Source organism: Conger conger, chromosome 15 (assembly GCF_963514075.1).
Source record: "Conger conger chromosome 15, fConCon1.1, whole genome shotgun sequence".
Classification (NCBI taxonomy): Eukaryota; Metazoa; Chordata; class Actinopteri; order Anguilliformes; family Congridae; genus Conger; species Conger conger.
Genome location: NC_083774.1, coordinates 41869835 through 41886137, shown reverse-complemented (window position 1 = coordinate 41886137; position 16303 = coordinate 41869835). Strand labels below are relative to the sequence as shown.

At 42.0% G+C, this 16303-nt stretch overlaps 3 non-coding genes across 3 annotated transcripts; all 3 read left to right on the top strand.

Annotated features, from left to right (window-relative positions):
* The first annotated feature begins 2921 nt into the window (after positions 1–2921).
* Positions 2922–3028, top strand: LOC133112656 (U6 spliceosomal RNA). The gene has a single exon (XR_009705477.1). It is a non-coding gene; the product is annotated as a U6 spliceosomal RNA (small nuclear RNA).
* Positions 3029–8735: 5707 nt separating this feature from the next.
* LOC133112655 (U6 spliceosomal RNA) lies at positions 8736–8842 on the top strand. The gene has a single exon (XR_009705476.1). It is a non-coding gene; the product is annotated as a U6 spliceosomal RNA (small nuclear RNA).
* A 5603-nt stretch (positions 8843–14445) lies between these two features.
* LOC133112654 (U6 spliceosomal RNA) lies at positions 14446–14552 on the top strand. The gene has a single exon (XR_009705475.1). It is a non-coding gene; the product is annotated as a U6 spliceosomal RNA (small nuclear RNA).
* The last annotated feature ends 1751 nt before the right edge of the window (positions 14553–16303 follow it).

Here is a 16303-nt window from a genome sequence, read left to right as displayed (position 1 = left end):
AATGTTAAATGAACCAAAATAAAGAAGAAGAAAAAAAAAAAGTGAAACAGCAAAGTTGGGTGAATTTTGCAACTTTGAGTTGCATCAGGCAAGTATATTTCTCGAGTTATCAAAATACATTAGTTGTATTGTAGACTGGTTTCCGGTTTAATTTTGTCTTTCAACCTATAGGTACAACACACATCAGGACATGTAGGTCTCTTTGGATAAAAGCGTCTGCTAAATAACAAATGATTATTTATTTATTTATTTATTTATTTATTTATTTATTTATTTATTTATTTATTTATTTATTTATTTATTTATTTATTTATTTATTTATTTATTTATTTATTTATTTATTTATTTATTTATTTATTTATTTATTTATTTATTTATTTATTTATTTATTTATTTATTTATAGCATTGTGGCAACTCAACCTAACATCCTCAGGATGGCCTACACAGTGGCACGGTGTTATTTTGTTGGGAATGTAAGGTATATTTCTCGAGTTATGAAAATACATTAGTTGTATTGTAGACTGGTTTTATTTTGTCTTTGAACCTGTAGGTACACCGCACATCCCGATAGAAACACACATCAGGACTTGTCGGTAGCTTTGGATAAAAGCGTCATCCTCAGGAAGGCCTACACAGTGGCACGGTGTTATTTTGTTGAGAATGTCTGTCCTCCAGGGTCCTCGTCGCACTTCATTGTGCGTCGCTCTGGATAAGAGCGTCTGCTAAATGCCTGCAATGTAATGTAATGTAATGTGAAAAAGAAAGAACGGGAAACCGCAATGCTGTGTGAATTCTGTTGGGTGAAACATTCGCAGCATTGAAAACCATTCGCGTTTTTTCCCCTTTACATAGTTCTGAATGAAGATCAGGTATATCATTCTGAGTACAGTAAAAAATAAAATAAAAAAGGAACTTTGTACATGGGGTATATTCCAGATGTCTCATTAAAAATGCATGTCTTACGAAATTTAAAACGAAATTAGATTGAAGGCTTCACAATAGCCCACAGTCTTGTCCCGGAGGCTAGAACCTAAAGGCATATGGTGATGCAGCGTCTTTTGGTTATTACTGCTCTAGCCTTTGGAATAGCATGGGTCTTCGCGACTCCAAATCCGTAGACATTTTAAAAAGAAATCGTAAGACACACCCTGTTGTAGTTCTGTCTGTAGCGTGGTACACAAATAAAGTTTTGCGTAGCCACGCCTGTATTTGCACTCGGCCTACACGGGCAGATGGCTTCGTCGCCTACGGGAGATAATATTGTATTTTTCCAAATAGTTTCACTTGTTTCAGTTCGGTGCAATATGGACGCGTGCGCACATAAAACAGTGCTACTGCGGCCGGACGTCTCTCGGGTAAGGTTGCCTGCTGTAGGCGGTCCGCATGTCACGTTAACTTGGTGTAGAATCAACTTGTTCGCTTGCTAGCTAACGACTGGTGGCCATAGTCCTTCGCCTCCGCGTCGTACAGTAACCCCCTTGTTAACAAGATTATTCCTGATACACGTCGTAAATACAGTCGTGTAGGCTATTTATTGCATTTTCTGGAAGGCTTGGCTGCTGTGCGAGGATTATCCAGCTACTGAGCAAACTGTTTCCACGTGCTAGGCCGGCTATAGCTAGCTCGTTTGCTACCTTGGCGAGGCGATGTAATTTAGTGCTCCGGTGCCTCGCTTATTGTATGTGTCTGGCCATTTTGCATGCTTAGAGATTGGGGAAGTAGATGAGAAGCACCGTACGTGGCACAGGTAAAGACAATTGTCACAACATTTTCAGAGGCCATGCTGGAAAACGTGGCATTTCCCCCACGTAGGCCCAGCGGACGCCAAAAGTCGCCGTGTTAAGTTAGCCTACACCACAGAAGTAAATAATCGTGTGCCATAGTGGCTAGCTAACGAAAACGACAACGCAGAAGAACCACTCAGCTTGCTTTGGTTGGATATACACACACGGCAGTCTGCTGAGTGGTCAAAGAGGGAATGCTGCTTTCCACGTTTGTTTTGAGCAAACACTCGTGTTTCGAAGAACTCGTTTCCTCCGCGTTTTCGTCCTTTTTAGTGAATTTCGAGTGCTTACTCTAAATTAACTTTTGATGAATTGCCTTGAAAAACTCAGCCTCCAGTTTCTGTTATAGTGTAAAGTACCTTTCGGGCGTACTGTATATGGTATTAAAAACCATGCAGTGTTTTTTTGTTTTTTTCTCAAGTGTCTCTATTAATTGTATGTAAACGATGTTCTTCCCATAGACTGTATCAAAGTAAGGCTCTTCCGTGCATGCACCGTCTTTTTGACGGTTTTCCCTTTTCTAGCTGGAGAGCCCTTGTGAAAGGAATGAGCCGACTGACCTCTGGTGGCAATTACTAGCAATGTACGGGGAGATCCGGAAGTACCGTATTTGAATTTGAAGATGGCGGGCTCCTTGTTTACTTTTCTTCAGATTTTACCTTTTGCTGTCAGATGGCCTGACCTTACCTATACCTAGTAATACTATTGTTTTGTTGTTGTGTTTTTTCTTTTTCTTTCAGTGTGCGATGAATCTTTCAAGCATGTTCAGCTGATGGTGACTGAGATGAGGACAGCATGCAGCGGACAGGCTGGAGGTGGTGACAGCGCAGTTCTTTGTGAGGGTGCAGCCAATAGCAGGATCGAGGCAGTCGGCTGCATAAGTCGGCAGCGCACATCCGTGGACTCCATTTGCCTGCCTCGGAGGGACATTGATGTCTAAATGTGTTCAGCTCAACATGAGAGGTTGTGTTTGATAAACCTCCTGATGCAGATTTGTCTTGTTTGTAAGTGCTGCCAGTTTAGGCTGTCCTTACGAGGCACACACGCGTGCTATGCATGCTTTCGCACTCAGTCCATGACTGCGAACCATGGCCAGAACCCGCCCCTTAGGTAGCGCAGGCTCAGGTAGGTCTCTTGTGCTCGCTCCGGCAGCACATATACTAAAATTGGAACGATACAGAGAAGATTAGCATGGCCCCTGCGCAAGGATGACACGCAAATTCGTGAAGCGTTCCATATTTTTAACCTTACCTGCGCACCAGTTGATATTTTCATGCCTAACCTGAGCTCTGGGTAACATTTTTTGTGAAGCGGTGCATATTTTGTGCCTTGCCTGAGGTCCAGGTAACATTTATTGGTGATTCTGTGCCTTACCTGAGCTCCAGGGTAACATGTTTTGTGATTTTTGTAAAACAGAAAGTTCTATTTTCATTTATACAAGCTGCTGTCCGGGTGTACCTAATAAAGTGGTCACCGAGTGTCCACTAACTCTGCTCGAGGGCAGAGGCTATTGTGACATCACAGGCTATTGTGACGTCACAGGAAATGGGTGGGCCAAATATTTGCATTTTCAGGCTGGTGGACAGGTGTACCTAATAAAGTGGTCACTGAGTGTGTATGAACCGCTAGAGGGCAACGGCTGTTGTGATAGCACAGGCTACTGTGACGTCACGGCAAATTGGTGGTCTTAAGTACAAGTGTAGAGATAAACCTAATAAAGTGAAACTCTGTCCTATTTTAAAAATAGAATCTCCATCTCTGCCGACCTTTTTTTATTTATTTTTTGAAATAAAATATCCATCTCGGTCCTATTTTAAAGAGTAGAACAGGTTCTCTGTATTGTTCCCATTTCAAGGAGTACAACAGGCCACTGAGGTGACTCGTCTTTGAAAAAGGCTTCATACGCCAGCGGACAAGTGCCTGGACATGGGCGGATGCTCTGCGTGAGGTGTGGTATGCTTGTGTGGCCCACTGGTGGGCCAGTAGCTGGCCATCTTCCCTCTGATCAAATAAACCCCAATTTCAAAGAGCAAGGGCTCATTTTTGGATGGTTGTTTGCTTTAGACTTGCAACTTGGCACTTTTTTCCCCCTCCGTTGATTGATGCAAATGTTTCTTTGTGCACTGCACACCACCTTGAGTGTATATTGGAAATAAAACTTTAAATGAGACGAATCGCTGTTGTCTGTTACTCTGACGACACTGAGTATCACGAGGGTATCTCCTAATATTTTGTGACTGTTCATATATCCAGGTCTAGCAAACTCGAATTCAGTTCTTGAGAATGTCTTGCTACTCATTGTCCAATTTCATTTCTTTTCCAGGCAGAAATTTTATTTGATAGTACAAAATGCAGAAAGGGAGCACCGTTGTGATTTTTAAAAATGATATTATTATTAATAATAATAATAATAATGACAATACAAATATGGCACAACTCGTTCACAGCAGAACATGGAGAAATGTCATGAGTACAAGAGATGGACGTGAATGGGGACCTACTTGTTGCTGCAACTAAATTCGGCAATTGTTCCAACAGTAGATAATAAACTGCCATCAAACAAAACAAGGACTGATTTGCACGTCCTCAAACTTAAACTGGAGCTATGCTGACGCCTAGTGTTAAAAGCTGAGCGTTTTTCTGCTGTTCAATATGTATGAAAATATATTTTTCACTGGCTTCTAGAGTGACTGCTATCGCGGTCACATGAGAATGATCACTGGTCTGATATTTTAATCACATAAATAAGTAGAATAAATAGAGCATGCCCATGGGAGGCATGTGTCCTGGTCTAAGATGTTCGCAGTGTCATGGTCCAAGCTGATGTCCTGCAGCGCCCGGCCCGTCTGCGACTGAGGTTCCCTGCAATGTGAGGCTGTGCACACAGGAAAAACATGCTTATCACAAGATTTATGAACATGCTATGTGACACAGAGTATTTAAAAGTAATAATAATAATAATAATAATAATAATAATTAATTTAACTTCACAGGGGCTACCAAGATGTAGTAGTTGACAGACCTAACCACAGCTAGCTAGCTACACTATACCACTGAAATGACTCACTTTTTAAAACATTTCGACAGAAATGATTAAATTGGGGGAGTAATTAGGCTGCATTATTCGTATAGTCACACGCTGAATCGAGGTATGGAGGTAGGTAGGTAGATAGCCAAGCAGCTATCCGCCTTGCAAGCCAGAGAATATTACGTTTTGTAATTAAAACGAAATGTGCGACATGCCAGCTTTGTCTTACGATATATTTCTAATGTAAAAATACATACATGATGTGTTTATACAGCTGGAAAGTTCTTTCATTCATTCGTTCTGTGTATTAACAGCAACGATAAACGTATTGAACAGCGCGAAAGCCAACTAGCTAGCCTGCTCTGACCATCGCTAACATGAAAATACAAATGATTCTTCTCATTTTAATAAAAATTTCATTAGAAAACGCATTGAAAGCTTACCTTTCACCGATGCGGGAGCAATGGCCGACGCGCCGATTTGAGTCAAAACGGAGGAAGAGCTACAATTGGCCGGCTAAACACGTGATGAATTTGGAACAAACACGTGTTCAATTTGGAACAAATCCGGCCATCTGATTGGCTGAGCCGCTTTGTCAAAGTTGGTGAAAGTTGTAAATTGGAACAAGGCACGGCCTCTGATTGGCTCCAATATTGGAACATATTGGAACATTGGAACATTGGAACAGAGAAGATCGGTAAAGTGGCCAAATCCATTTGACTTTTAAGAGGCCAGCCTGTAGTGCAGTGGCAAGGTCGGCGGTTCGAGCCCCGGTGTAGCTGCGATAAGATCCGCACAGCTGTTGGGCCCTTGGGGGATGCCCTTAACACCCCATTGCTCCAGGGCTGTTTCCTGCTTAGTCTAATCAGGACTTGTCGGTCGCTTTGGATAAAAGCGTCTGCTAAATAACAAATGATTATTTATTTATAGCTTGCATTGTAGCAACTAGACCTAACATCCTCAGAATGACCTACACCGTGGCACGGTGTCATTTTGTTGGGAATGTTAAATGAACCAAAATAAAGAAGAAGAAAAAAAAAAAGTGAAACAGCAAAGTTGGGTGAATTTTGCAACTTTGAGTTGCATCAGGCAAGTATATTTCTCGAGTTATCAAAATACATTAGTTGTATTGTAGACTGGTTTCCGGTTTAATTTTGTCTTTCAACCTATAGGTACAACACACATCAGGACATGTAGGTCTCTTTGGATAAAAGCGTCTGCTAAATAACAAATGATTATTTATTTATTTATTTATTTATTTATTTATTTATTTATTTATTTATTTATTTATTTATTTATTTATTTATTTATTTATTTATTTATTTATTTATTTATTTATTTATTTATTTATTTATTTATTTATTTATTTATTTATTTATTTATTTATTTATTTATTTATTGATTGCATTGTGGCAACTCAACCTAACATCCTCAGGATGGCCTACACAGTGGCACGGTGTTATTTTGTTGGGAATGTAAGGTATATTTCTCGAGTTATGAAAATACATTAGTTGTATTGTAGACTGGTTTTATTTTGTCTTTGAACCTGTAGGTACACCGCACATCCCGATAGAAACACACATCAGGACTTGTCGGTAGCTTTGGATAAAAGCGTCATCCTCAGGAAGGCCTACACAGTGGCACGGTGTTATTTTGTTGAGAATGTCTGTCCTCCAGGGTCCTCGTCGCACTTCATTGTGCGTCGCTCTGGATAAGAGCGTCTGCTAAATGCCTGCAATGTAATGTAATGTAATGTGAAAAAGAAAGAACGGGAAACCGCAATGCTGTGTGAATTCTGTTGGGTGAAACATTCGCAGCATTGAAAACCATTCGCGTTTTTTCCCCTTTACATAGTTCTGAATGAAGATCAGGTATATCATTCTGAGTACAGTAAAAAATAAAATAAAAAAGGAACTTTGTACATGGGGTATATTCCAGATGTCTCATTAAAAATGCATGTCTTACGAAATTTAAAACGAAATTAGATTGAAGGCTTCACAATAGCCCACAGTCTTGTCCCGGAGGCTAGAACCTAAAGGCATATGGTGATGCAGCGTCTTTTGGTTATTACTGCTCTAGCCTTTGGAATAGCATGGGTCTTCGCGACTCCAAATCCGTAGACATTTTAAAAAGAAATCGTAAGACACACCCTGTTGTAGTTCTGTCTGTAGCGTGGTACACAAATAAAGTTTTGCGTAGCCACGCCTGTATTTGCACTCGGCCTACACGGGCAGATGGCTTCGTCGCCTACGGGAGATAATATTGTATTTTTCCAAATAGTTTCACTTGTTTCAGTTCGGTGCAATATGGACGCGTGCGCACATAAAACAGTGCTACTGCGGCCGGACGTCTCTCGGGTAAGGTTGCCTGCTGTAGGCGGTCCGCATGTCACGTTAACTTGGTGTAGAATCAACTTGTTCGCTTGCTAGCTAACGACTGGTGGCCATAGTCCTTCGCCTCCGCGTCGTACAGTAACCCCCTTGTTAACAAGATTATTCCTGATACACGTCGTAAATACAGTCGTGTAGGCTATTTATTGCATTTTCTGGAAGGCTTGGCTGCTGTGCGAGGATTATCCAGCTACTGAGCAAACTGTTTCCACGTGCTAGGCCGGCTATAGCTAGCTCGTTTGCTACCTTGGCGAGGCGATGTAATTTAGTGCTCCGGTGCCTCGCTTATTGTATGTGTCTGGCCATTTTGCATGCTTAGAGATTGGGGAAGTAGATGAGAAGCACCGTACGTGGCACAGGTAAAGACAATTGTCACAACATTTTCAGAGGCCTTGTTGGAAAACGTGGCATTTCCCCCACGTAGGCCCAGCGGACGCCAAAAGTCGCCGTGTTAAGTTAGCCTACACCACAGAAGTAAATAATCGTGTGCCATAGTGGCTAGCTAACGAAAACGACAACGCAGAAGAACCACTCAGCTTGCTTTGGTTGGATATACACACACGGCAGTCTGCTGAGTGGTCAAAGAGGGAATGCTGCTTTCCACGTTTGTTTTGAGCAAACACTCGTGTTTCGAAGAACTCGTTTCCTCCGCGTTTTCGTCCTTTTTAGTGAATTTCGAGTGCTTACTCTAAATTAACTTTTGATGAATTGCCTTGAAAAACTCAGCCTCCAGTTTCTGTTATAGTGTAAAGTACCTTTCGGGCGTACTGTATATGGTATTAGAAACCATGCAGTGTTTTTTTGTTTTTTTCTCAAGTGTCTCTATTAATTGTATGTAAACGATGTTCTTCCCATAGACTGTATCAAAGTAAGGCTCTTCCGTGCATGCACCGTCTTTTTGACGGTTTTCCCTTTTCTAGCTGGAGAGCCCTTGTGAAAGGAATGAGCCGACTGACCTCTGGTGGCAATTACTAGCAATGTACGGGGAGATCCGGAAGTACCGTATTTGAATTTGAAGATGGCGGGCTCCTTGTTTACTTTTCTTCAGATTTTACCTTTTGCTGTCAGATGGCCTGACCTTACCTATACCTAGTAATACTATTGTTTTGTTGTTGTGTTTTTTCTTTTTCTTTCAGTGTGCGATGAATCTTTCAAGCATGTTCAGCTGATGGTGACTGAGATGAGGACAGCATGCAGCGGACAGGCTGGAGGTGGTGACAGTGCAGTTCTTTGTGAGGGTGCAGCCAATAGCAGGATCGAGGCAGTCGGCTGCATAAGTCGGCAGCGCACATCCGTGGACTCCATTTGCCTGCCTCGGAGGGACATTGATGTCTAAATGTGTTCAGCTCAACATGAGAGGTTGTGTTTGATAAACCTCCTGATGCAGATTTGTCTTGTTTGTAAGTGCTGCCAGTTTAGGCTGTCCTTACGAGGCACACACGCGTGCTATGCATGCTTTCGCACTCAGTCCATGACTGCGAACCATGGCCAGAACCCGCCCCTTAGGTAGCGCAGGCTCAGGTAGGTCTCTTGTGCTCGCTCCGGCAGCACATATACTAAAATTGGAACGATACAGAGAAGATTAGCATGGCCCCTGCGCAAGGATGACACGCAAATTCGTGAAGCGTTCCATATTTTTAACCTTACCTGCGCACCAGTTGATATTTTCATGCCTAACCTGAGCTCTGGGTAACATTTTTTGTGAAGCGGTGCATATTTTGTGCCTTGCCTGAGGTCCAGGTAACATTTATTGGTGATTCTGTGCCTTACCTGAGCTCCAGGGTAACATGTTTTGTGATTTTTGTAAAACAGAAAGTTCTATTTTCATTTATACAAGCTGCTGTCCGGGTGTACCTAATAAAGTGGTCACCGAGTGTCCACTAACTCTGCTCGAGGGCAGAGGCTATTGTGACATCACAGGCTATTGTGACGTCACAGGAAATGGGTGGGCCAAATATTTGCATTTTCAGGCTGGTGGACAGGTGTACCTAATAAAGTGGTCACTGAGTGTGTATGAACCGCTAGAGGGCAACGGCTGTTGTGATAGCACAGGCTACTGTGACGTCACGGCAAATTGGTGGTCTTAAGTACGAGTGTAGAGATAAACCTAATAAAGTGAAACTCTGTCCTATTTTAAAAATAGAATCTCCATCTCTGCCGACCTTTTTTTATTTATTTTTTGAAATAAAATATCCATCTCGGTCCTATTTTAAAGAGTAGAACAGGTTCTCTGTATTGTTCCCATTTCAAGGAGTACAACAGGCCACTGAGGTGACTCGTCTTTGAAAAAGGCTTCATACGCCAGCGGACAAGTGCCTGGACATGGGCGGATGCTCTGCGTGAGGTGTGGTATGCTTGTGTGGCCCACTGGTGGGCCAGTAGCTGGCCATCTTCCCTCTGATCAAATAAACCCCAATTTCAAAGAGCAAGGGCTCATTTTTGGATGGTTGTTTGCTTTAGACTTGCAACTTGGCACTTTTTTCCCCCTCCGTTGATTGATGCAAATGTTTCTTTGTGCACTGCACACCACCTTGAGTGTATATTGGAAATAAAACTTTAAATGAGACGAATCGCTGTTGTCTGTTACTCTGACGACACTGAGTATCACGAGGGTATCTCCTAATATTTTGTGACTGTTCATATATCCAGGTCTAGCAAACTCGAATTCAGTTCTTGAGAATGTCTTGCTACTCATTGTCCAATTTCATTTCTTTTCCAGGCAGAAATTTTATTTGATAGTACAAAATGCAGAAAGGGAGCACCGTTGTGATTTTTAAAAATGATATTATTATTAATAATAATAATAATAATGACAATACAAATATGGCACAACTCGTTCACAGCAGAACATGGAGAAATGTCATGAGTACAAGAGATGGACGTGAATGGGGACCTACTTGTTGCTGCAACTAAATTCGGCAATTGTTCCAACAGTAGATAATAAACTGCCATCAAACAAAACAAGGACTGATTTGCACGTCCTCAAACTTAAACTGGAGCTATGCTGACGCCTAGTGTTAAAAGCTGAGCGTTTTTCTGCTGTTCAATATGTATGAAAATATATTTTTCACTGGCTTCTAGAGTGACTGCTATCGCGGTCACATGAGAATGATCACTGGTCTGATATTTTAATCACATAAATAAGTAGAATAAATAGAGCATGCCCATGGGAGGCATGTGTCCTGGTCTAAGATGTTCGCAGTGTCATGGTCCAAGCTGATGTCCTGCAGCGCCCGGCCCGTCTGCGACTGAGGTTCCCTGCAATGTGAGGCTGTGCACACAGGAAAAACATGCTTATCACAAGATTTATGAACATGCTATGTGACACAGAGTATTTAAAAGTAATAATAATAATAATAATAATAATAATAATTAATTTAACTTCACAGGGGCTACCAAGATGTAGTAGTTGACAGACCTAACCACAGCTAGCTAGCTACACTATACCACTGAAATGACTCACTTTTTAAAACATTTCGACAGAAATGATTAAATTGGGGGAGTAATTAGGCTGCATTATTCGTATAGTCACACGCTGAATCGAGGTATGGAGGTAGGTAGGTAGATAGCCAAGCAGCTATCCGCCTTGCAAGCCAGAGAATATTACGTTTTGTAATTAAAACGAAATGTGCGACATGCCAGCTTTGTCTTACGATATATTTCTAATGTAAAAATACATACATGATGTGTTTATACAGCTGGAAAGTTCTTTCATTCATTCGTTCTGTGTATTAACAGCAACGATAAACGTATTGAACAGCGCGAAAGCCAACTAGCTAGCCTGCTCTGACCATCGCTAACATGAAAATACAAATGATTCTTCTCATTTTAATAAAAATTTCATTAGAAAACGCATTGAAAGCTTACCTTTCACCGATGCGGGAGCAATGGCCGACGCGCCGATTTGAGTCAAAACGGAGGAAGAGCTACAATTGGCCGGCTAAACACGTGATGAATTTGGAACAAACACGTGTTCAATTTGGAACAAATCCGGCCATCTGATTGGCTGAGCCGCTTTGTCAAAGTTGGTGAAAGTTGTAAATTGGAACAAGGCACGGCCTCTGATTGGCTCCAATATTGGAACATATTGGAACATTGGAACATTGGAACAGAGAAGATCGGTAAAGTGGCCAAATCCATTTGACTTTTAAGAGGCCAGCCTGTAGTGCAGTGGCAAGGTCGGCGGTTCGAGCCCCGGTGTAGCTGCGATAAGATCCGCACAGCTGTTGGGCCCTTGGGGGATGCCCTTAACACCCCATTGCTCCAGGGCTGTTTCCTGCTTAGTCTAATCAGGACTTGTCGGTCGCTTTGGATAAAAGCGTCTGCTAAATAACAAATGATTATTTATTTATAGCTTGCATTGTAGCAACTAGACCTAACATCCTCAGAATGACCTACACCGTGGCACGGTGTCATTTTGTTGGGAATGTTAAATGAACCAAAATAAAGAAGAAGAAAAAAAAAAAGTGAAACAGCAAAGTTGGGTGAATTTTGCAACTTTGAGTTGCATCAGGCAAGTATATTTCTCGAGTTATCAAAATACATTAGTTGTATTGTAGACTGGTTTCCGGTTTAATTTTGTCTTTCAACCTATAGGTACAACACACATCAGGACATGTAGGTCTCTTTGGATAAAAGCGTCTGCTAAATAACAAATGATTATTTATTTATTTATTTATTTATTTATTTATTTATTTATTTATTTATTTATTTATTTATTTCTAGCATTGTGGCAACTCAACCTAACATCCTCAGGATGGCCTACACAGTGGCACGGTGTTATTTTGTTGGGAATGTAAGGTATATTTCTCGAGTTATGAAAATACATTAGTTGTATTGTAGACTGGTTTTATTTTGTCTTTGAACCTGTAGGTACACCGCACATCCCGATAGAAACACACATCAGGACTTGTCGGTAGCTTTGTATAAAAGCGTCATCCTCAGGAAGGCCTACACAGTGGCACGGTGTTATTTTGTTGAGAATGTCTGTCCTCCAGGGTCCTCGTCGCACTTCATTGTGCGTCGCTCTGGATAAGAGCGTCTGCTAAATGCCTGCAATGTAATGTAATGTAATGTGAAAAAGAAAGAACGGGAAACCGCAATGCTGTGTGAATTCTGTTGGGTGAAACATTCGCAGCATTGAAAACCATTCGCGTTTTTTCCCCTTTACATAGTTCTGAATGAAGATCAGGTATATCATTCTGAGTACAGTAAAAAATAAAATAAAAAAGGAACTTTGTACATGGGGTATATTCCAGATGTCTCATTAAAAATGCATGTCTTACGAAATTTAAAACGAAATTAGATTGAAGGCTTCACAATAGCCCACAGTCTTGTCCCGGAGGCTAGAACCTAAAGGCATATGGTGATGCAGCGTCTTTTGGTTATTACTGCTCTAGCCTTTGGAATAGCATGGGTCTTCGCGACTCCAAATCCGTAGACATTTTAAAAAGAAATCGTAAGACACACCCTGTTGTAGTTCTGTCTGTAACGTGGTACACAAATAAAGTTTTGCGTAGCCACGCCTGTATTTGCACTCGGCCTACACGGGCAGATGGCTTCGTCGCCTACGGGAGATAATATTGTATTTTTCCAAATAGTTTCACTTGTTTCAGTTCGGTGCAATATGGACGCGTGCGCACATAAAACAGTGCTACTGCGGCCGGACGTCTCTCGGGTAAGGTTGCCTGCTGTAGGCGGTCCGCATGTCACGTTAACTTGGTGTAGAATCAACTTGTTCGCTTGCTAGCTAACGACTGGTGGTCATAGTCCTTCGCCTCCGCGTCGTACAGTAACCCCCTTGTTAACAAGATTATTCCTGATACACGTCGTAAATACAGTCGTGTAGGCTATTTATTGCATTTTCTGGAAGGCTTGGCTGCTGTGCGAGGATTATCCAGCTACTGAGCAAACTGTTTCCACGTGCTAGGCCGGCTATAGCTAGCTCGTTTGCTACCTTGGCGAGGCGATGTAATTTAGTGCTCCGGTGCCTCGCTTATTGTATGTGTCTGGCCATTTTGCATGCTTAGAGATTGGGGAAGTAGATGAGAAGCACCGTACGTGGCACAGGTAAAGACAATTGTCACAACATTTTCAGAGGCCTTGTTGGAAAACGTGGCATTTCCCCCACGTAGGCCCAGCGGACGCCAAAAGTCGCCGTGTTAAGTTAGCCTACACCACAGAAGTAAATAATCGTGTGCCATAGTGGCTAGCTAACGAAAACGACAACGCAGAAGAACCACTCAGCTTGCTTTGGTTGGATATACACACACGGCAGTCTGCTGAGTGGTCAAAGAGGGAATGCTGCTTTCCACGTTTGTTTTGAGCAAACACTCGTGTTTCGAAGAACTCGTTTCCTCCGCGTTTTCGTCCTTTTTAGTGAATTTCGAGTGCTTACTCTAAATTAACTTTTGATGAATTGCCTTGAAAAACTCAGCCTCCAGTTTCTGTTATAGTGTAAAGTACCTTTCGGGCGTACTGTATATGGTATTAGAAACCATGCAGTGTTTTTTTGTTTTTTTCTCAAGTGTCTCTATTAATTGAATGTAAACGATGTTCTTCCCATAGACTGTATCAAAGTAAGGCTCTTCCGTGCATGCACCGTCTTTTTGACGGTTTTCCCTTTTCTAGCTGGAGAGCCCCTGTGAAAGGAATGAGCCGACTGACCTCTGGTGGCAATTACTAGCAATGTACGGGGAGATCCGGAAGTACCGTATTTGAATTTGAAGATGGCGGGCTCCTTGTTTACTTTTCTTCAGATTTTACCTTTTGCTGTCAGATGGCCTGACCTTACCTATACCTAGTAATACTATTGTTTTGTTGTTGTGTTTTTTCTTTTTCTTTCAGTGTGCGATGAATCTTTCAAGCATGTTCAGCTGATGGTGACTGAGATGAGGACAGCATGCAGCGGACAGGCTGGAGGTGGTGACAGTGCAGTTCTTTGTGAGGGTGCAGCCAATAGCAGGATCGAGGCAGTCGGCTGCATAAGTCGGCAGCGCACATCCGTGGACTCCATTTGCCTGCCTCGGAGGGACATTGATGTCTAAATGTGTTCAGCTCAACATGAGAGGTTGTGTTTGATAAACCTCCTGATGCAGATTTGTCTTGGTTGTAAGTGCTGCCAGTTTAGGCTGTCCTTACGAGGCACACACGCGTGCTATGCATGCTTTCGCACTCAGTCCATGACTGCGAACCATGGCCAGAACCCGCCCCTTAGGTAGCGCAGGCTCAGGTAGGTCTCTTGTGCTCGCTCCGGCAGCACATATACTAAAATTGGAACGATACAGAGAAGATTAGCATGGCCCCTGCGCAAGGATGACACGCAAATTCGTGAAGCGTTCCATATTTTTAACCTTACCTGCGCACCAGTTGATATTTTCATGCCTAACCTGAGCTCTGGGTAACATTTTTTGTGAAGCGGTGCATATTTTGTGCCTTGCCTGAGGTCCAGGTAACATTTATTGGTGATTCTGTGCCTTACCTGAGCTCCAGGGTAACATGTTTTGTGATTTTTGTAAAACAGAAAGTTCTATTTTCATTTATACAAGCTGCTGTCCGGGTGTACCTAATAAAGTGGTCACCGAGTGTCCACTAACTCTGCTCGAGGGCAGAGGCTATTGTGACATCACAGGCTATTGTGACGTCACAGGAAATGGGTGGGCCAAATATTTGCATTTTCAGGCTGGTGGACAGGTGTACCTAATAAAGTGGTCACTGAGTGTGTATGAACCGCTAGAGGGCAACGGCTGTTGTGATAGCACAGGCTACTGTGACGTCACGTCAAATTGGTGGTCTTAAGTACGAGTGTAGAGATAAACCTAATAAAGTGAAACTCTGTCCTATTTTAAAAATAGAATCTCCATCTCTGCCGACCTTTTTTTATTTATTTTTTGAAATAAAATATCCATCTCGGTCCTATTTTAAAGAGTAGAACAGGTTCTCTGTATTGTTCCCATTTCAAGGAGTACAACAGGCCACTGAGGTGACTCGTCTTTGAAAAAGGCTTCATACGCCAGCGGACAAGTGCCTGGACATGGGCGGATGCTCTGCGTGAGGTGTGGTATGCTTGTGTGGCCCACTGGTGGGCCAGTAGCTGGCCATCTTCCCTCTGATCAAATAAACCCCAATTTCAAAGAGCAAGGGCTCATTTTTGGATGGTTGTTTGCTTTAGACTTGCAACTTGGCACTTTTTTCCCCCTCCGTTGATTGATGCAAATGTTTCTTTGTGCACTGCACACCACCTTGAGTGTATATTGGAAATAAAACTTTAAATGAGACGAATCGCTGTTGTCTGTTACTCTGACGACACTGAGTATCACGAGGGTATCTCCTAATATTTTGTGACTGTTCATATATCCAGGTCTAGCAAACTCGAATTCAGTTCTTGAGAATGTCTTGCTACTCATTGTCCAATTTCATTTCTTTTCCAGGCAGAAATTTTATTTGATAGTACAAAATGCAGAAAGGGAGCACCGTTGTGATTTTTAAAAATGATATTATTATTAATAATAATAATAATAATGACAATACAAATATGGCACAACTCGTTCACAGCAGAACATGGAGAAATGTCATGAGTACAAGAGATGGACGTGAATGGGGACCTACTTGTTGCTGCAACTAAATTCGGCAATTGTTCCAACAGTAGATAATAAACTGCCATCAAACAAAACAAGGACTGATTTGCACGTCCTCAAACTTAAACTGGAGCTATGCTGACGCCTAGTGTTAAAAGCTGAGCGTTTTTCTGCTGTTCAATATGTATGAAAATATATTTTTCACTGGCTTCTAGAGTGACTGCTATCGCGGTCACATGAGAATGATCACTGGTCTGATATTTTAATCACATAAATAAGTAGAATAAATAGAGCATGCCCATGGGAGGCATGTGTCCTGGTCTAAGATGTTCGCAGTGTCATGGTCCAAGCTGATGTCCTGCAGCGCCCGGCCCGTCTGCGACTGAGGTTCCCTGCAATGTGAGGCTGTGCACACAGGAAAAACATGCTTATCACAAGATTTATGAACATGCTATGTGACACAGAGTATTTAAAAGTAATAATAATAATAATAATAATAATTAATTTAACTTCACAGGGGCTAC